General features: G+C 39.1%; 1 non-coding gene across 1 annotated transcript; it reads left to right on the forward strand.

Annotated features, from left to right (window-relative positions):
- Nucleotides 1–663: 663 nt before the first annotated feature.
- Nucleotides 664–7,280, forward strand: LOC104429620. Its single transcript, XR_001983158.2, has 15 exons — nt 664–888; nt 991–1,068; nt 1,277–1,312; nt 1,889–2,000; nt 2,101–2,171; nt 2,312–2,442; nt 2,995–3,011; nt 3,268–3,317; nt 3,439–3,529; nt 3,831–3,890; nt 4,534–4,567; nt 5,266–5,364; nt 6,115–6,174; nt 6,237–6,486; nt 6,614–7,280. It is a non-coding gene; the product is annotated as a beta-hexosaminidase 1 (transcript).
- The last annotated feature ends 10,983 nt before the right edge of the window (nt 7,281–18,263 follow it).

Genomic DNA, 18,263 nt, shown 5'->3' on the forward strand with positions numbered 1-18,263 from the left:
GGTCAACGATGCAGGTAATCTCTTGGCCATTGGTTGTCGGCCTCTATTTGTTTCTCCGAAGAAGACGAATGGTATTTGTGAACAGTTGCGGGATTTGCATTCTAAGATGCAACTTCCCAAATGACCTTTGGAGATATTTTGGGCTAAAGCCCTTAGACCATTTAGAAATGCAATTTGAAAGTAAAACTAAATATGTTTGCATTTGACCAAATTCCCTTAAAGCCCAAAAGCCTCTTTTAAATGCTGAACCCGATGAGACCTGCATTTGTTGAAATGGTGAGATACTTGCCTTAAAAAACACGCCGCAAGAGGGAAATGCTTCGAGAAACCATCACTTTCCATGAAGCGACAGAGCCCTTCCAAACACACGCCTTTCGACAATCGGAATATTAAATTGACAAAGTTAAACGCCAAAAATGTCCCTGCGCGTCTCTCTTCCGGACGTTGTGGACTCCTCGTGCTCTGTATTCCCTCGTGTACTGACCCTGTCGTTAGTGTTAACGATGTTGACTATTGCTCTGATATTCACCAAATTAACTATTGCTCTGATATTCACCAAATTACGTCGAAAATACATTATCCCAAATCATTGCTCGGACCAAAGAAATGTTTTCGCCTCCACTAAATCCGAGCGGGAACGAAGGCAATTCGTGAAGTTCAAGAATGGAGTCCGTACCAAAGGAGGAGATTGGAGGGTGGAGAGGGAGTGACTGCAAGCTTCGATCGCGAGGGCAGAGAGATGACAGGGAGACGAAGCCGCTGCTTCTCCTTCCTCGTCTCAACATCCACCGCCGCCAAACAACCTCACCTTCCATCCCGCGAACCCAGCCCCACCACCATTTTGCTCCGGAAATGAGGAGGTTCGTCCGGTCAGCGAAGCGGATATATGTACTGTTTTTCGCTTGCTCGCTTGATTGAAATTGGGGCGCGCGCGCGCGATGTGAAATTTGAGTCGTTGGTTTGCGTGCGTGTTTCTCTTTGCAGCTTTAACTTGGGGTGGATGAGAGCTACACCTTACTCGTGACGAAGAGTGATGGCAAATCCATGATCGGAGAGGCGACAATTGAGGTAAACTGACTGACTTTGCGAATCAATTGTCGAGTTTCATGAATTGGAAAGAGACAAAGATTTCAGCCAAATCATCTTCACGCGTCCAATTCCATCCCTAGACAAAGTCTAGTATAACTATAACAGATAGGCATGAGCACACTGACCTGCATTTGCACGAGAGCATGAGACATTCATGTGGTAATAGAGGTGTTTCCCTTTGCTGCAGGCAAATACTGTTTATGGTGCATTACGAGGATTGGAGGTATGTGCAAATGTTTTTAAACTCGCTCTTCATGTATTGATATATTTTATGTGTGGTATCGCATTGCTATGATAGTTGATTTTGGTTTGCTAATGGTGGAAAGATGCTAGAGGAATGTTTCCTTTTCTTTTCCCCCTTTCCATTCTCAAGCTAGATATGTGCATTGTGATAGCAGTTGTAATACTGAGAAAATTATATTCGCACGTGATCTTAGAATTGTCGAACAGTTACAACCATTGACTTTGTGATGGGCAGCAGCCTAATGCTACCTCATCTATAGAACATGGGATTCTCATGTTTCGCAGAAGTTTATGTTTAAAAAAAAAAAAAAAAAAAGAAGGTAAGTGTAAGCTTGTGGTGGGTACTACATTCTATGCTGCAAACTCACAGTTCTCATCCACTATCACCCATTTCTGCGTCAGAGGCATTTTAAGAATATATCTTCTTTGTATTTATTGTTCAGTAGTATTTTGGTCATATTTCCAAGGTGTAATCTCTGTATTTGGTGGATCCTGAAGCGGGAGTTTCTTGGATATGTGAGGCTTCTTTCTCAAACATTCTTTTTCATCACTTCAGACATTCAGCCAATTATGTACCTTTGATTATAGTACAAAGTTGGTACTTGTGCACAAGGCTCCATGGTGTGTCCGAGATGAGCCAAGGTTTGCATATTGTGGACTACTACTTGGTAAGAGCAATGAGCCTTTTAATTGAACACGTTGAATGGCAAACATCCTTTAACATTATGTGATGTTTTTGTATTGGTGGCATGGCATCTTCTATAACAGATACCTTGAGGCACTGCTATCCTGTCGATGTGATTAAGCATATACTGGATTCCATGTCATATGCTAAACTAGTAAGATGTGACCACTTGCATTTCCTTCTTGCTTTTATTCTGAGTGCACTTTTCCTGTAACACTCTACTGATAACTATTCTGTGTTTTGCTCGTTTAATTCTCATGAATGTGTTCCTCCTATGGGAATTACATTCAGTAGAATGTCCTTCAATGGCACATGATAGACGAACAGTCATTTCCTCTGGAAGTGCCTACCTATCCTAAGTTGTGGCAAGGGGCGTATACAAAATGGGAGCGATATACAGTTGAGGATGCATATGAAATAGTGAAGTAAGATGTCCATTGCTTGTTCCATGATAAGCAAAATCTTCTTCTTTTTGCCATTTAGTTGTATACTTGTTTGTATTCTCTGCTTGAGAATGCTTTGGATGTCTCGGTTGGGTTTATATTGGTCAATATGAGATATTAACATGAATACGTGAAATCATGTCCTGGATGTCATAAGTTGATTTTCTTCTATAACTATTCATTTTCCTTTCAGTATGGTAACTTTCTCTACAAGGTCCATTTTTTTTTCTCTAGATAAAGCATTCCAGAAATTGACTGAGAGAGTGGTTTAGAAAGTCTTACAGATGGAGAATTCTTTGTATATAGTCAAACTATAGCAGTGCTTCTACTAGTCAGAATCTATATAACCTGACAAGAAGGGCATATGCAATTCTAGACTGCCTAACAGATCAACAAATAATGTGTTTTCCCCTCCATGCTGCCACTTAATTGATATTGTGGTTCATGTCGTCACATATTTTGACTTCCTGGATATGGCACCTGGTGATGTACTAACTCTGTCCTTTTGTTCATGCTGGCTCTCACCATATGAAGCTTTGCCAAAAGTAGAGGTATGTTCTCACATTCATTTCTTTGTTGAGGTTTTGAAGAATGTGTTCTCACATATTTCATTGCAATTGTTGTTTTATAATTTTGATAAAAGTCTGTTCCTTGTGTCAACTGCTACAAAGAACTTGTATAAATCTAGCAGGCCTTAGAACTGCTGCTTTACTATATGAGTGTATTTTATAATTATGACTGAGTTACTATTATTATCACCTAGTACAATTGTAGTATTTGCTGAGCATCTTTCTTAACTGATTTTAGGAATCCATGTGATGCCTGAAGTAGATGTCCCTGGTCATGCAGAATCATGGGTACCCCCTTCTTTTTTGGAGATTTTGCAGCTTTTGATGAGACAACGTGGACATTTTTAGGTTTTATATCTAAAATAAGCGACCATAAATTTCTGGTCTTCTTTAATGCAGAGGGAAAGAGTATCCTGAATTATGGCCTTCTAAATCCTGTAGAGAGCCACTTGATGTTTCTGAAAGTTCTACTTTTGACTTAATTTCTGGCCTATTATCAGGTTAGGCATCCAGTGTCTTTATCTATCGTGCTAGCCCATGTATGAATTATCTATACACCTGTGACATAGATATTCGTGTTTTATGAGATCCTGAAGGAAGAAAGTTATGTCGACTTGAGTAATAACATGTGTGAAACTTTTGTAACATTAAGCTTTGCTCTTAAAAATTCTCTACATGGGCAAGGCCCTACTTGAAAGGAGTTGTTGTCACTTAGTAAATGCCTGAAAAGTTAGGGTATCTGTGAAACTTCATTCTTCTCATTCATTTGGGGTAGATCTAACGCAAATCCTATCGTTGGAGATATGAGAAAAAATTTCCCCTTTGAGCTGTTTCACTTGGGTGGTGATGAGGTTAACACAGGTTAGTGCTGGTGACCTTGGCATCTCTCTTTTTCTTTGGCAGTTGTTTGTTCTTTAGCTACTAAATTATTGGTAGACCTTTTCTACCTCAAAACTTTAGAAGTACTTTGCAAAATTTGACTTAGGATTGTAACAGGGGCTCTTGTTTCTGTAATTGTCTCTTCTCTGTGCATATGGGTTTTCCTTCAGTTTCTTTAGAGTGCTAACTTATTCTGGGTATACCATGGGAAATATCCTCATATCCATCCTATGTCATTGGTGTTAGTGCAAGAGGAACAAAATGAAGAAAATGGAAGGCTTTAAAAGGGAAAATATCTGCTACTCAATGCATGCTTGGTCCCATTGGTCCCATACTTAAAAGAATTGAAAATCTGAATTTCACCAACTGGTCATCCTCTGTATGCTGTTGAAGGATCATGTAGACATTATTGGAGTTGCATATACATGATGGGCATGGGATCACCTAACATAAAGAATTTATTAATGATATTAGTGAACACTTGTAATGTCAAATGATATCCAATGGGCTAGTACATCTACTTGTGAAATGACAGCATTATGGACTTTGAGACATTTCTCTGGATTAAAGTTTTATGATTACAAACTATATAAGTGATTATTGTTATCTGATATTTCTTTTGCAGATTGTTGGACATCCACCCCTCATGTGAACCAGTGGTATATTAATCAACTACTTTACTTGAGATTTATTCTACTTCCAGAAGTTTGGCCTGGGAAATTGCAATTATTTTCTATTTTGTCATAAACTAAGCCGTCTCTTCAACCCACTCATTATTGTTGTATGGTCTTAGATCTTTTGCCAAAGCTGTTGCAGCAGACTTATTTGTTTTATTAAGTTACAATTACAGGAATGCGTTTCGGTTTTTTATTGGTGTGAATGAGCATGCAGCCCATTCCATCTTGAAAAATTGTATTTTGATACTGGGTACTACCATGACTAAAATATCTTTCTTTGTTAACCTAGAAAATCAAAGCAATAAATGTACTTTAGAAATTAGATTCTACAAAATTTGGATGGAATTAGCAGGTCTTCTGATTATTAGGATCCTCAAGAATAGAGGAGGATAGTGGAGCTGTAACCTGACATTTTTAATTAGATCTCTTGAGACCACTGCTACAGTGTGGAAGCAATTTTCATTGTTCTTTCTTTTTGGTATTCAATCAAACTATCTATTCTCAAAAATGCAATTTTTCTATAAATTGTTTTTGTTTGAAATTGTATGGATTTAACACCAGCTTGTTTCTCTGTGGTGATACCTTTCCCTGTATGCCCTCCTTTCTCTTAATGCAGTCTCCAATACTTGCTTCTGGCAACTCATGTCAGATGCTGAACATGAGGGTTCTTTTAAATGCAGGCTCCAAAACCATAACATGACTGGCAAAGATGCATACAAGTATTTTGTACTCAAAGCTCAAGAAATTGCCATTTCAAAAAATTGGACCCCTGTCAACTGGTATGTACACGTTACTAACACCTGCTGGAGACAGTTCGTTCTGCAGATTGTTTTTGATTTAGCAATAATTGAACATGTTATTCTCCTTCTCTTTGCCAATTTTCTTGGTTTATATCAAGTCTCCGCACCAATATGACAATATTTTTTGAAGAGGCACATCTCAACACTGGTCTCTGCATCATTTTGAGAAAGATATTTCAATGGAATTGTTGTCTTTGTGAGATGACATGTTGTTGAATGAATATCACTTTTGCATGGGAGAGTGCCTTTTAGACTTCCACGTCTATAGAAAAATGAAAATAATACTCAAACTAGTAGTTATGTCATTAATATCAGTCTTTGCTTATAAAAGAGCACTTTGTTATCATGTCCTTATATTTGGGCCCATCATTTTGAAAGATTTTTGGTTGATTCACTGCTAAAATGACGTTTTGAACTGGATTAAAGTTATAAATGGGTTGTGCCCTGGGGACCCAGTTGACTAACTTCTCCCTGCTTTAATTTTCTAGATAGTAAGTGGTTATCTCAGGCTTGTGGCCCTTGGTTCCAGAGGTAGAGGAGGTTTTTAGAATATAACAGCCGGAAAGAGCACGTATGAAAGATTCATTGGTAGTTAGAAAATGAAACTGTGTGTGCTAATAGCACTGATGTTTGTTGCAATCAGTATTCAGCCATCCTAATTGTTGTTCGACCTTCTTTTTTTCATAACATTTGTATGTAGAGTGTGACATTGATTTTCAATTGCTTCAGGGAGGAAACATTTAATGCATTTCCCCAGAGCATTAATCCAAGGACAATAGTACATAACTGGTAAGTTTTGATCAGTATTCAAGATATGTTGATTGCAAGCTAATTAATTTTTGTCAATGTAGGCTGGGACCAGGTTATGTCCAAAGGCTGTCGCAAAGGGCTTTAAATGCATTTTCAGCAGTCGAGGCGTTTGGTATCTAGATCATTTAGATGTGCCATGGGATCAAGTCTACACTGCAGAGCTCCTCGAAGGAATAAGTGATGCTTCCAAACAAAAACTTGTGATTGGTGGTGAAGTTTGCATGTGGGGGGAGACAGCCGATACCTCTAATGTCCAGCAAATGATATGGCCTAGAGCTGCTGCTGCTGCAGGTAAGCGAGTCTTTGGGCATCGTTCTATGCTGGGGGATTGAGTCTTTTTCTTCTCGGCTCTCATCCTTCTTTGTCCATTCAGAGATTCATTTTTTTTTTAATTGCAAAGGAATTTTTTTGGTGACAGTGAAGTTGTCTCTACATCCCTTCACGTATGATCGGTCCCGATGGTGATCTCTTTTTTTGGGGTCATGGCCAATTACTTGTTATCATCATCTCATAATCTGTAAAGCAGTTTCTCTAGAGTAATATATATCACAAAAAGGGGTCAAGTTGGATATCACCCAATGGTGACCGATTGGGTTGCATGGATTTTGAAGACATACGGGGTAGCTGGGGGTTTTACCATTTATCCTTAAAGCCTTTTTGATACTATGTTTTGTGCTGAGGTAATGAATGGCGTATAGTCCTTTCTCTTTCGGTGAATGAACTATATCGTTAGAAATCAGTCTTTTAAGTGATCGAAATGTAGATGGAACATACAAACAACTTTTGGCATGGGAAATGGCTGTCTGGGGTAAGGAACTGCTTATGGCCTTTGATTGTGTTTCCCCAACTCCCCAAACCTTAACTTGCCAGTTCATGCATTTTCTTCTCCTTTTCCATTGGTGTATCGCATTTGTGCAAATCCTCCTCAAACTCATAGTAGCCCCCGGAATGGTATCTTTTTCTTGTCTTAGCTTTCTCTTCTTGGCGTGGCCAGGAGCGCTTGAATGCTTAGTACTAGTTACAGGTGTAATATGCAATGTTGTAGACAGACTACTTGAGGCTAATAAGAAATTGAACCAATGCAATGAGCCCAGGCATACTAAAAGCTGCATATTCCTTCGTTATGCAGATTGGAAAATTGATAATTCTAGTGTAATCGTAATTACATATATCTGTATTTATTCGCTTGTTTCTATTTTGTAGAGCGACTGTAGAGTAGGAGAGATCATATCCACTGGAAATGTAATTAACACAGCATTACTGCGACTACATTACTTCAGATGCCTCTTGAATGGGTGGGGGGTCCAAGCCGCTCCCATCACAAACAAATTAGCACGGAGTCAGCCAAATGGTCCTGGTTCATGCTATGCCTAATGATTCTTCGAGCGCCGCCATTCGTTTCAATCTGTAAAATGCTGCTCTGTACCTTGGTCGGGAAATAAGTTCCTGAATTATCAAGAAGTATATCCTTTCCAGACTTTGCTTGCGTATATTCTTAGTCAGTGGCTGTGTGCTGCCCTTTTGAGGTAGCCAAAACAAATCAAATAGTGTGCGTGTCTCTAGATTTAGGGTATGGATGAACCGACCACATGAGCTTTATAATAGCATGCAGGGAATATTAGGCCCTCACATCTCGTGCCCATAAACGGAGTGAAATTCTAAGCACATTTTATTGAAATAGTTGATTTTAGTTGCACCATTAAAATGCTTACTGAATCTGTTGAAAAGTTATTTACGTACAAATAATTGGTTATATGGATATTATAATTTGAAGTTATTTGCATCATTAAAATGCTAGTTGAAGTTATCGGTTCTAGTGAAATTACGAGCAAGGTGAGTTACTCACCACCAAAATTTGTTTATTAGCTACATGGGGATATTATTGGTAGAAATGGTCACACATTCTGAAAATTTGCTATCAACTGAGAATTTACTAACCATATATAGGTAAAATATATTTCTCTTAAACACACAACTTTCGACAATTGGAATGCTAAATTGACTAAGTTAATTGCCAAAAATGTCCCAGTGTCTTAACCTTGTGGTTGAGGATAGTGCTATAAGGCGTGTCAATCTAGCTGTGGACATTTAACCCACTCTCACTTTACTCCAGGCGTGGGAGGCTATTATACCTGCTGACTCGGTAATAGCCACGTCTGAAGACCTAGCGTGTTGTCTACTTTCACTACCGTGAGACCTCTTAATTTCCTGTCTATCTTTATCTTCCCATCAGAGAGAGAATAATAGGAGGACAGTGCAGCGTCTCCCACCCCAAGGCGGAGCTCCTTTGTTTTCTTCATGAGCCTTTTTAAAGACATGCTTAGGTCCAATTTACTAACCATATATAGGCAAAATATATTTCTCTTAAAAACACAACTTTCGACAATTGGATGCTAAATTGACTAAGTTAATTGCCAAAAATGTCCCCATGTCTTAACCCTGTCGCTAGTGTTAATGATGTTAACTATTGCTCTGATATTCACTGAATTACGTTGAAAATACATTATACACCATTTTGCAGTCCTCGTCTTCTTTGAGCATGGCGCTCACAGCCACCATCGCCAGTACCACTATTTGTCAATTTCCACTTAGTTGGTTTTTCCTTTGTCTCCGTTTTCGTTTGACTTTCTTTTATTATCGTTTCACAGTAAAGTTTGAATTGAGTGATCAGAGGTATTTTGTCAATTTCAGGAAATCGACAATTTCACAGAACGTCAGTTGACTATGTCCACGCCCCTTTTGTTTTTTGGCGGCCTCTGTGGGGGTAACATCGTACAGCCTCAAAAGTTTCTTTTTGTCCATAAAAGTTATCCTGCACCACCCGCCGCGGCGGCTCAGCTGGGTAAGCCCTAGACTTCCATCGAGGAGGTCTAGTGTTCGAAACTCCTGCGACGCAAGTTGCAAGAAGGCTAGCTTTGAGACTCTTGACGACTTACCCGGTAGCACGTGTGTGGTGGCTAGCACGTGTCGCCCCAGTGGTTTACCTCCATTTGCCAACCGTGCGGGGTTCCGGGTCAAAAAAAAAAGTTATCCTGCTAAAACGAAAAATAAAAACAAAAACAAAAAGCTGTAAGTTTTTGCGATATTACAGCAGGTAATTTTTGGTAATTAATTTTGTTAATTTGATATTCCCTAGAATGCCTTGTCAGTCTGAGAAAATATTGGGTAAATGTTTAATGGATCAGAGATGGTGTTGCACAAATGTTGGAGGTTTTTGTTGGGAAGATGGTGTTGCACGAGAGAGATCTTCTCAAGCTACAAAAGGTAATGTTGGATTATGCTCAATAGTTCTCTTCGATTGCTGTCCTTTTCTTTAATGCTCAATAGTTCTCTTCGATTGCTGCAATGAAAAATCACATTATCAAGATGGTCAAGGACAAAGCTCTCACCTTCTCGATGTCCCGAATACCCCTAGAAATAGAAGGCTTGAGAGGCGGGGCTTCGACCCTTCCATCTTCGTTGATCGTGAGGAGAATGAGTAGATCCGGATGAAGACCAAGCTGCGCGATCTTTTCTCCTTCCCTCCTTGGGTGTCGGCCCTCGGCCTTCTCCTTATGCGGCTGAGGTTTTGTTTAGCGTTTTCTTCTCGCTTGTGAACTGTTGGTCTTTGCTTCTTGCTTGTGCTTGTCTCTTTTTCTTCTTTGTAGTCTTTTTTGTTTCGGCTCCCTAACACTCTCTGTGCGTAGCGCCCTGAGAGTGTATGCTTTGGAGCCGGTCCTGTATTCTCGTCTAAAGCTATAATACCTTTTACCTTTACCAGAAAAAAATAGTTCTCTTCGATTGCTGTCATTTCAGGACTTTTGCCAAGTCGAAAATGCTGTCCGGGGGGAGTTCCTATGATGATCCCATAAAAAGAATTAGAGTTAACACTATTAAAAATCATACATGCATCCATATCACATTTATTCTAGATTAATTTTTATGTCATTGAAAATGTCATACGGGTATATATGGGTCATATTTATCTTGAATAAATGTATACATCATAAAAAATTTCAAACTGGCACATATATATCCCATCTAGCAAAATCTTAAGGCAAAATTGGAAAACACTAAGGATTTTAACAGTTTTCAAAACAAGAGAGTTATGAGGACATAATTATAGATTTTGGCATTTTTCAAATCTCCATTCATTTTTTTTTTAAGATCTAGTTTCCCCAAAACGACGTCATTTTGGAAATCTATTTATATTAAATTTCCACACCACATGCCAATTGTCCGAGTTGCTTGTCACTTGTGTTGCACATCAATAATTTAACAGGAATATCATATGATAGATTTGTCACGAGCGTATTCATTTTGGTTTTTTGCAACATGAAAATTAGTTCATTGCAAATATAGTATGGGTGTATCTGTTTGAGATGTTTTGTGATCTGAAAATTAGTTTGAGATAAATATGTTATGAGTGCATCGATTTAGATTTTTGATGATATTAACCATAAATGTTTCACATTATAAAAGTTTTGCTATTGTTTTCCCTAAGAAAAATAAAAATAAAGGCCCTATATTGGGATTCATCCAAGCCTCTATTCTTCTGAAGATTAATCCGCGCGATGGTCGCAAGATGTCAGTTCGGTAAAGGATCTCGCCTGAGGACGCGCTGCTGCAACAGTGATATGAAAATTGCGGGTTCAGTTTGAGACTCTCGTAAGCAAAAGTTTGAACATGCTCATGAAATAAGGTCAAGACCCCCATCGTAGTTTTTTTTATCAGGATGTTGAAATTTCGTTTTGAAATTACGTTCTGCTATAAGAAACCAGAACTTCCTGCATCTCAAGCCACGAAAACTGTTGAAATTACATATTGTATTCGAGCCTCTGTAGAACTTTTTTTTTTCTAATTTGAGTAGGTTTCAATAGGATTCCTAGTTTAAGCTTTACCAAAAAAAAAAAAAAAAAAAAAAAAAAAGGATTCCTAGTTTAAGTGGTTTCCAAATCTTCTTTATATGAGAAATGGGTCTTCTCCGTGAAGAGGATCCGGGAAGCGCTTTTGATGCTTAAGCCAATAAATCTTGCTATAAGAGTAGCAATTTTTTTTTTGTGAGATTTAGAGATTACTTTGCAAGAAATTGTTAGAATTAATTACTATAAGAGTTATTAGGTATAATTGAAATTAGGAAATGCCGAGAGTGCTTGATAGCAAAGTATGGAAAGGATGTTTCCTAATTCACCAGTTATCCTTCAAGCCTTTTGGACGCTATGTTTCAATTTCATGCTGAGGGCGTCTTCCCACCTCTACTGAAAGTGGGTTCGCTGCCTTGGAGACTGCGTGGAGGAAATGAGTGTTCTCTTTCGTGTGGATTCTCTCTCTCTCTCTCTCTCTGGAGAAAATGTATAGTCCTTTCTTTTTTGGTGAACAAAGAAAAACTCCACTTTTCTTTTCAATCCGTGACTTGTTGCTTAGTACCTTGGCCAGGGATTTAGAAGTGCATCCTTTCCATACTTTGCTTGTGTATGTCCTAACCAGTGTTTGCGCTGCACTTTTGAGGAAGTCAAAATAAAATTAAAAGTGTGCGTCTCTAGATATAAAGCATTGATAATCCAATCACATGAGCTTTGTAAATGCGTGTAGGGGGATACAAGGCTCTCGCATCTCATGCCCATAAATACGTTCTAATTCTTTGCCCAGTTTACTTGAAAATAGCTGATTTTAATTGGATCATCAGAATGATTATTAAATTAGGTGAGAAGTTATTACATACAAATAATTAATCATATCGAAGGTCACTTCGGCATATATACAAGTTACTTAAAGTTATTGGGTTGTGTATAAATTTACCAGCAAGATGACTAAACTACTCACCACAACAAATTTATTGTTATGAATTAAGAAATATTAATTACAATGAATATTATTAGTAGTAATGTCACAAATACTATTTTTATGTTGAAAATTGCTATAAACTGAGAACTTAAACTATAGATATGTGAAAAAAAACGTATTTCTCCTAATTCGAAGTTATTATTCCTCAAAAAAATAATTATTTATTCATAAGCACTTGCTTTTTTTTTATATAAAAGATAAATCAATTGTACATAGGTAAAACATTGACTCTCCTTCTCTCTCTAAGTCACCAGCCACCGCAAGCTTCCCATGTGCTCTGACAAAAGTAAATAAGATTTTTCTCATTCTGAAATAACGGGTGATGCGTACCGAAAATCCTTAATTATATGATTTCATAATAATACCTTACAAGCAACCTAACACGCATAGGAGCGGTGTTGATCGATTTAGCAATAATACTATTTATATAAAGATTGGTTTATAAAATTGGCGCGTTAACTAGTTTAAAAGTGTAAGTGAGCCTTTAAACTAGTGGATCATGTACAAAACTTAACTAGAATCTGTCATATCACTTGATATCTTAATTTCATAAATCAATCTTAACATTATATTATTAGTATTTCCCCACTTGATCAAACTAGGAACAGAACATTAGAAATGATTTATTTAGAGAATACGCATTTGTTGACGCGGTGAGGCACTTTCCTTAAAAAAATGCGTTGTAGGAAGGGAAATGCTTACAGGACAGTAGTACCAAAACTAACCATGAAACCACAGAGACCTCAAACCTAAACCTGACACACAAACGCACGAGACACCTTTCGACGACCGGAATATTAAATTGACTAGACGTGGACGAGATGAGAAGCTCTACTAGGATCGGGTGCCTGCTCCAGAAATCCATGTGAATTGTTGTTGTTCATGCTAAACGGTACCCGAATCCAGCTATTCCGTGCTGCTCGCTCCTTGAACCACCGTCGGAAGAACAAGGCGCAGGAGGAAAGGCAGGCACGATAAGCCACAACACACCCAACCCATCCACACGAGGCTGGGTGGTAGAAAAGAGCTCACCAGCCCGAAGTAGGCAACCAAGATGGTCCCCACTCCTATATACTCCAACGCGCTTGCAACCCCACCGTGGATATCGTGCAGCAGCATGCCATTCCACAAGGTGACGAACCCGACAGAAAGCGCAAGTACAATCACGCTGGCTTGCAGGTGGGTCAAACCTGGGTGCTGGCTTATGAGGAGCCCCGTGGTCATGGAAACGTCAAACGCCAGCACTGCCTTCCCCAGCTCCTGTCCTTGGAACATTTTCGCTATCAGGTGAACTGGGCCAGACTGGGACGAAACGAAAGTTCTGGTCTGAGAGCTTCCGGCAGTCGTTGTGTTTCTGGTTCCATGCACATTCGATGTGCGTATGGCTCCAGCATCAATGTCTGGTAAGATGCAGATGGAATCGTCCACCACCGGGGAGCGTATTGGGCTAGCACCACTGGGTGAAGCGGAAGCTGTGGTGCAGTTTGGGTTCTGGTCGTTGCGTGATGATGCAAGCCATGGAATATGGAAAGCGAGATTGGCGAAGAACGAGGTGAGCCACGAACGAATGTCTGAAGTCCAGCAAGAGGCCATTTTCTTGTTCGGACAAGTACCCCTGCACGATGATGGCCACGGAATAATACAACGAGAGAGATGTAACTGTTTAATGGATCAGAGAAATGATGTTGCACAAATGTTGGGGGTTTTCGTTGGGAAGAGCAGGACCCTTTCAAGGTCCAATCTTTCAAGAGGCCGGACGAGAATGAGACAGCAATAGAGAGAGGAGATCAGATAGAGAAGAGAAGGGGCACCCCGCGGGGGGTAGGGTTCATTTGAGACTTGAGAGAAGTGAAATCTTGTTTCTTATAATGGAGGTGACCCTCTTAAGCTAATGTACAGATTGTTGACTAAAGCGAAGGCCGAAGGGGGATTCTGCAGGGTTCTCAAATCCTTTCGCTTTAGAAGGAGCGAAAAGGTTTAAAGCGAAAAAAGGTTTAAAGCGAAGGCCTTCGCAAGTTCGCATGGCTTGAGGGTAATCAAAGACATCCCCTGGGCTCCGCATACTTTATCAAGCCAAGAAATCAAAGCCACAGTGATTAAAACCAAAAAAATAAAAAACAATTTTGGCTGTTATTTTTGGCTTTTTGGCTTGATTAATGCCAAAAATAAAAGCCGGCAGGGCTTCTAAATGCGAAGGCCAAGGGATCTGAGTACTGTGCAGAAGTCCCGAAAGCCACGGCAACTTTCGCATCATTTTTTGCATTTTTTCCTCAGGAATTTTGCCCCGACAGTTCCAATTTATGGAGAGAAATAGTGCTATTAACTTATGATCCTATAAAAAAATTAAAATCAATACCATCAAAAATCATAGACACACCTCTATCATATTTCTTCCAAATTAATTTTCGTATTATAAAAAAACTCATACTTTTATACATGTGTCATTCTCCAAATAGGTTAACCCGTGACAAATTTATTAAAATCTTAGGGCAAAATTGAGGAACATTAAGGATTTTAGTAAATTTTCGAAACATGAGGGAGTTCTTTGGACAAAAACTAATAAATTTTGGCATATTCTCTAATCTCAATTCTTTTTTTTTTTTATAATTAGGTTTCCTCAAAATAACGTTGTCTAGGAGACCCATTTATGTTGAATTCTACCTCACCCGCCAATTATCTAAGTTGCTTGTCATGTGTCTTGAAAATTAGCGATTTAAGGATGGAAATTAATAGATGGTAGATTTGTCATGAGCATATCGGCTTGGGATTTTTTGCGATGCAGAAATTAGTTTGCAACAAATATAGCATGAGTATCTATTTGAGATTTTTTGTGTCGCTGAAATTAGTTTGAAATAAATTTACTACAAGTATAATCAACTTGAATTTTTTATGATATTAACCTTAAACATATCAAATGGTAAACTATTTTTCCTTAAAAAAAAAAATCAAGGCCATGTTGGAAATTTCCTAAAATATGGGCTTGTATTAATTAATTGATTTTCTATCTTAAATAATTGGATTAATGGATATTCCATTATATGTTGAACCCTTAAGTGATCTTATTGAATTATGTTTTGGCATCTATTAATAACGGGTCTAGTTGAGCAATAAAGTATAGACAATTGTGTTTAACTAAAGTCCGTAATGGGAGGGGTCCAGTTGACACACTATTGATTAGCATTTGCTAAGTCTCTCTCTAGCCTATATAAGGGTAGATTATACCTATTGGTCGATTGATCCCATTAAAAGTTGCTATACTGAAATGAGTCATAAAGAGGAAGATCTGACATTCTAATAGATCGCTGATTATAATAAGACTGATCTATTTTTCTTCGAGTGAAAGAATGGCTCAAATATATGCATTTTAATTTCGCTATGCATATCGATTTTGGAATTTCACAATCATATATGGATTTGATTGTTCTTGATTAATTAATTGTTTACGTGGATAATTTCTATAGGCCATTCATTAGGATTCAGATTCATCCAACCCTCTATCCCTCTAAGAATAGAGCCTAGGACGGTTGGTGCCCACACCTTTTCGAAGAACTATTGGTCTGTCCAATAGCAGGATCTCACGTGGACTCATCACGGCAGTGGTGATAATTAGGCTGCGCATGACAACGCTTACATTTCAGGGAAGAGTTTTTTTCAGAAATAGTTCTTTTCTATTTCTGTTCCGAGAACAATTTCGATTAAAAGAACCCGTTTGGTAACGACACAAAATTTCTACTCCTGGAATAGAAAAAGAATAGAAATGCGTTTGGTAACGCAACAATTTCTTTTTGTATTTATTCATTTTTATTTTTACCGATGGATCGCCGCCGCCGCCGGCCCGCCCGGCCGTCGCCGCCGACGACCGCCGGCTGCCGGCCCGCGGGAGGGGGCGGCGATGGGCTTAGCGGCGGCGGTCGCGTGACGGTCGGCGGCCAGCGGTCGTGCAACGGCGGCGGCGGGCGGCGGGCGGGTCGGCAGCGGCGGCGGCAACGGCAGCCGGAGCGGCGCGACCACCGGCGGCGGTGGCCAGCAACGGCGGCGGCGGCGGCGGCAACCGGTGGCGATGGCGGTGGGCGATGGCTCTAGGCGGTTGACGACGGTCGTGGCAAGAAAATAAAATTAAAAAGAAAATCAGTTTACTTCTAGAAATTGTTCCCCGGGAATAAAAAGCAACTTTTTTTGCTTCTCAAAACTGTTCCCGGGAACAAATGTTTTACCAAACGGGTTTTGTTCTTTTTTTGTTTCGGGAACCAAAGAACATAAATTTTGAGGAACAGAAACGTTGTCATGCAGCACCGTAAAGTTGCCAAAATAGTTTGAGACACGTATGAGTAAAGTTGAACGTGTTCATGAAAAAAAGTTAAGACCCACATCGTAGTTTTCATTGAAATGTTGATTAATATACACTTTGCAAATTGCGAGTCTAGAGGAAATACTATGGCTTAGATGATACCCGGATACAAGTTTTCTTGGGTCGAAGAGATGCAGATGTTCAAAGCCATGAGTTGGAAGAAATCAAATAACAATTTGCTTGTGCCCTTACTATAAAGTCAAGAGCTCCCTGCCTCTCAAGCCACGAAAACCGTCTGAAAATACGTATTGGGTTTGCGCCCGCCTAAAAAATTCTATCCAAGCATATTTCCTAATCCACCAGTTATCGTTAAAGCCTTTCGAACACTAGCGGGTTCATTAGCTCAGAGACGGTGTGGATGAAATCTATATTCTCCTTTATGTGAAATCTATATTCTTCTTTTTCTCTCTCTATTTGGGGAAGGTGTATGGTCCACTCTCCTTTCTTTTTTTCGGTTGAAGACATTGGAATGAAATCACTTTTTGGACACTCTCCTTTCCTTTTTTTTCGGTGAAGTCACTTTTTGGAGAGAGAGAGAGAGATTCCACGTCAAGGAGGGGCATGGGTTAAGGTGTTGGGGGGGGTGGGGGGGAGACCGAGATTCCAGGGCCGTGTGTTTCTTGATTGTCGGTGTGTTCCCCAACTCAGCAAACCTCACTTTGCGCTTCATGCCATATCTTTATCTTTCCGTTGAGGTATCATGTATGTGCAAATACTTCTCAATAATCACTGTAGGCCCCCACATCTTTGAATTTGACGGTAAAAAGCTCGCTTTGTTTTGCCTCGTCTTTAGCTGTCGCTCCTTGGCGTGATTAGGAGAGCCGGGGTGCTCAGTACTAGTTATAGATGTAAAATGTATAGATAGACCGCTCAATGCTAATACGAAATTCAACCTAGGTGTAGTAGAAGCTGTGCGTTCCTTTTTTATGACACATTAGAAGATCAATAATGATAGCATAATGATTTTTACCCAAAAAAAAAATAATGATAGCATAATGATAATCTTCTATGTTGATTTGTATATATTCACTTCTATCTATTTTGTAGAGCGATCGTGGAGCAACAAAAATACTATATCCACCACAGATTTAAATAAAACAGCATTTTCTGTGATCGAATTACTTCAGATGCCTCTTGAATGGATAGGGGTCCAAGCTGAACCTATCACAGACCAATATGCATGGAGCTAGCTAAATGGTATCGATTCATGCTATAATCAATAATTCTTTGAACATCACTATCCGTTTTAATTTGTAAAATGTAGCCCTACACTTTGGCCAAGCAATGGGTCCTTGAGATACTCAAAATTTTAGCTTTTCCAGGCTTTGTTTGTGCATCCTGATTGCAATAGTCAAAACAAAACTAGAAGTGTGTGACTCTGGATATAGAACATGGATGATTTGATCATATAAGCTTTGTGAATGCTTGCAGGTTGATTCCAAGCTCGTGCATCTTGTGCTCGTAAACGAATTTTTGTTGCAATTATGAATTTAAAGTTATTAATTAGATGGGAATATTATCATTATAAATGGTCGCGCATGCTATTTTTATGTCGAATAAATGAGGATTTGCTAACTCTAGATAGGTAAAGAATATTTCTCTGATTCAAAGGTACCACTGCTCACTGTTATTGGAATTTACATACTTTTTCTGTGAAAAAGATAATTTGACCATAATGAAAAGTACGTATTAAATAGTACACACTTGATAAGTTGTTAATCTCTCAGAGGTGATCGTGGGTCTGACAGTCTACTATGCGTGACTAAACCTACCCAACTTAAAGGCTAAAATGGGCATGCTTGGACAAGCAATTCCCTTCTTAAGCTCGAGATGCCCACGTCGGGCTGCATATAAAATTTTGACTCTGTACCAATTACTTTTATGTTGAAAGGTACAT

This window comes from Eucalyptus grandis, chromosome 7, assembly GCF_016545825.1.
Source record: "Eucalyptus grandis isolate ANBG69807.140 chromosome 7, ASM1654582v1, whole genome shotgun sequence".
NCBI classification, from domain to species: domain Eukaryota; kingdom Viridiplantae; phylum Streptophyta; class Magnoliopsida; order Myrtales; family Myrtaceae; genus Eucalyptus; species Eucalyptus grandis.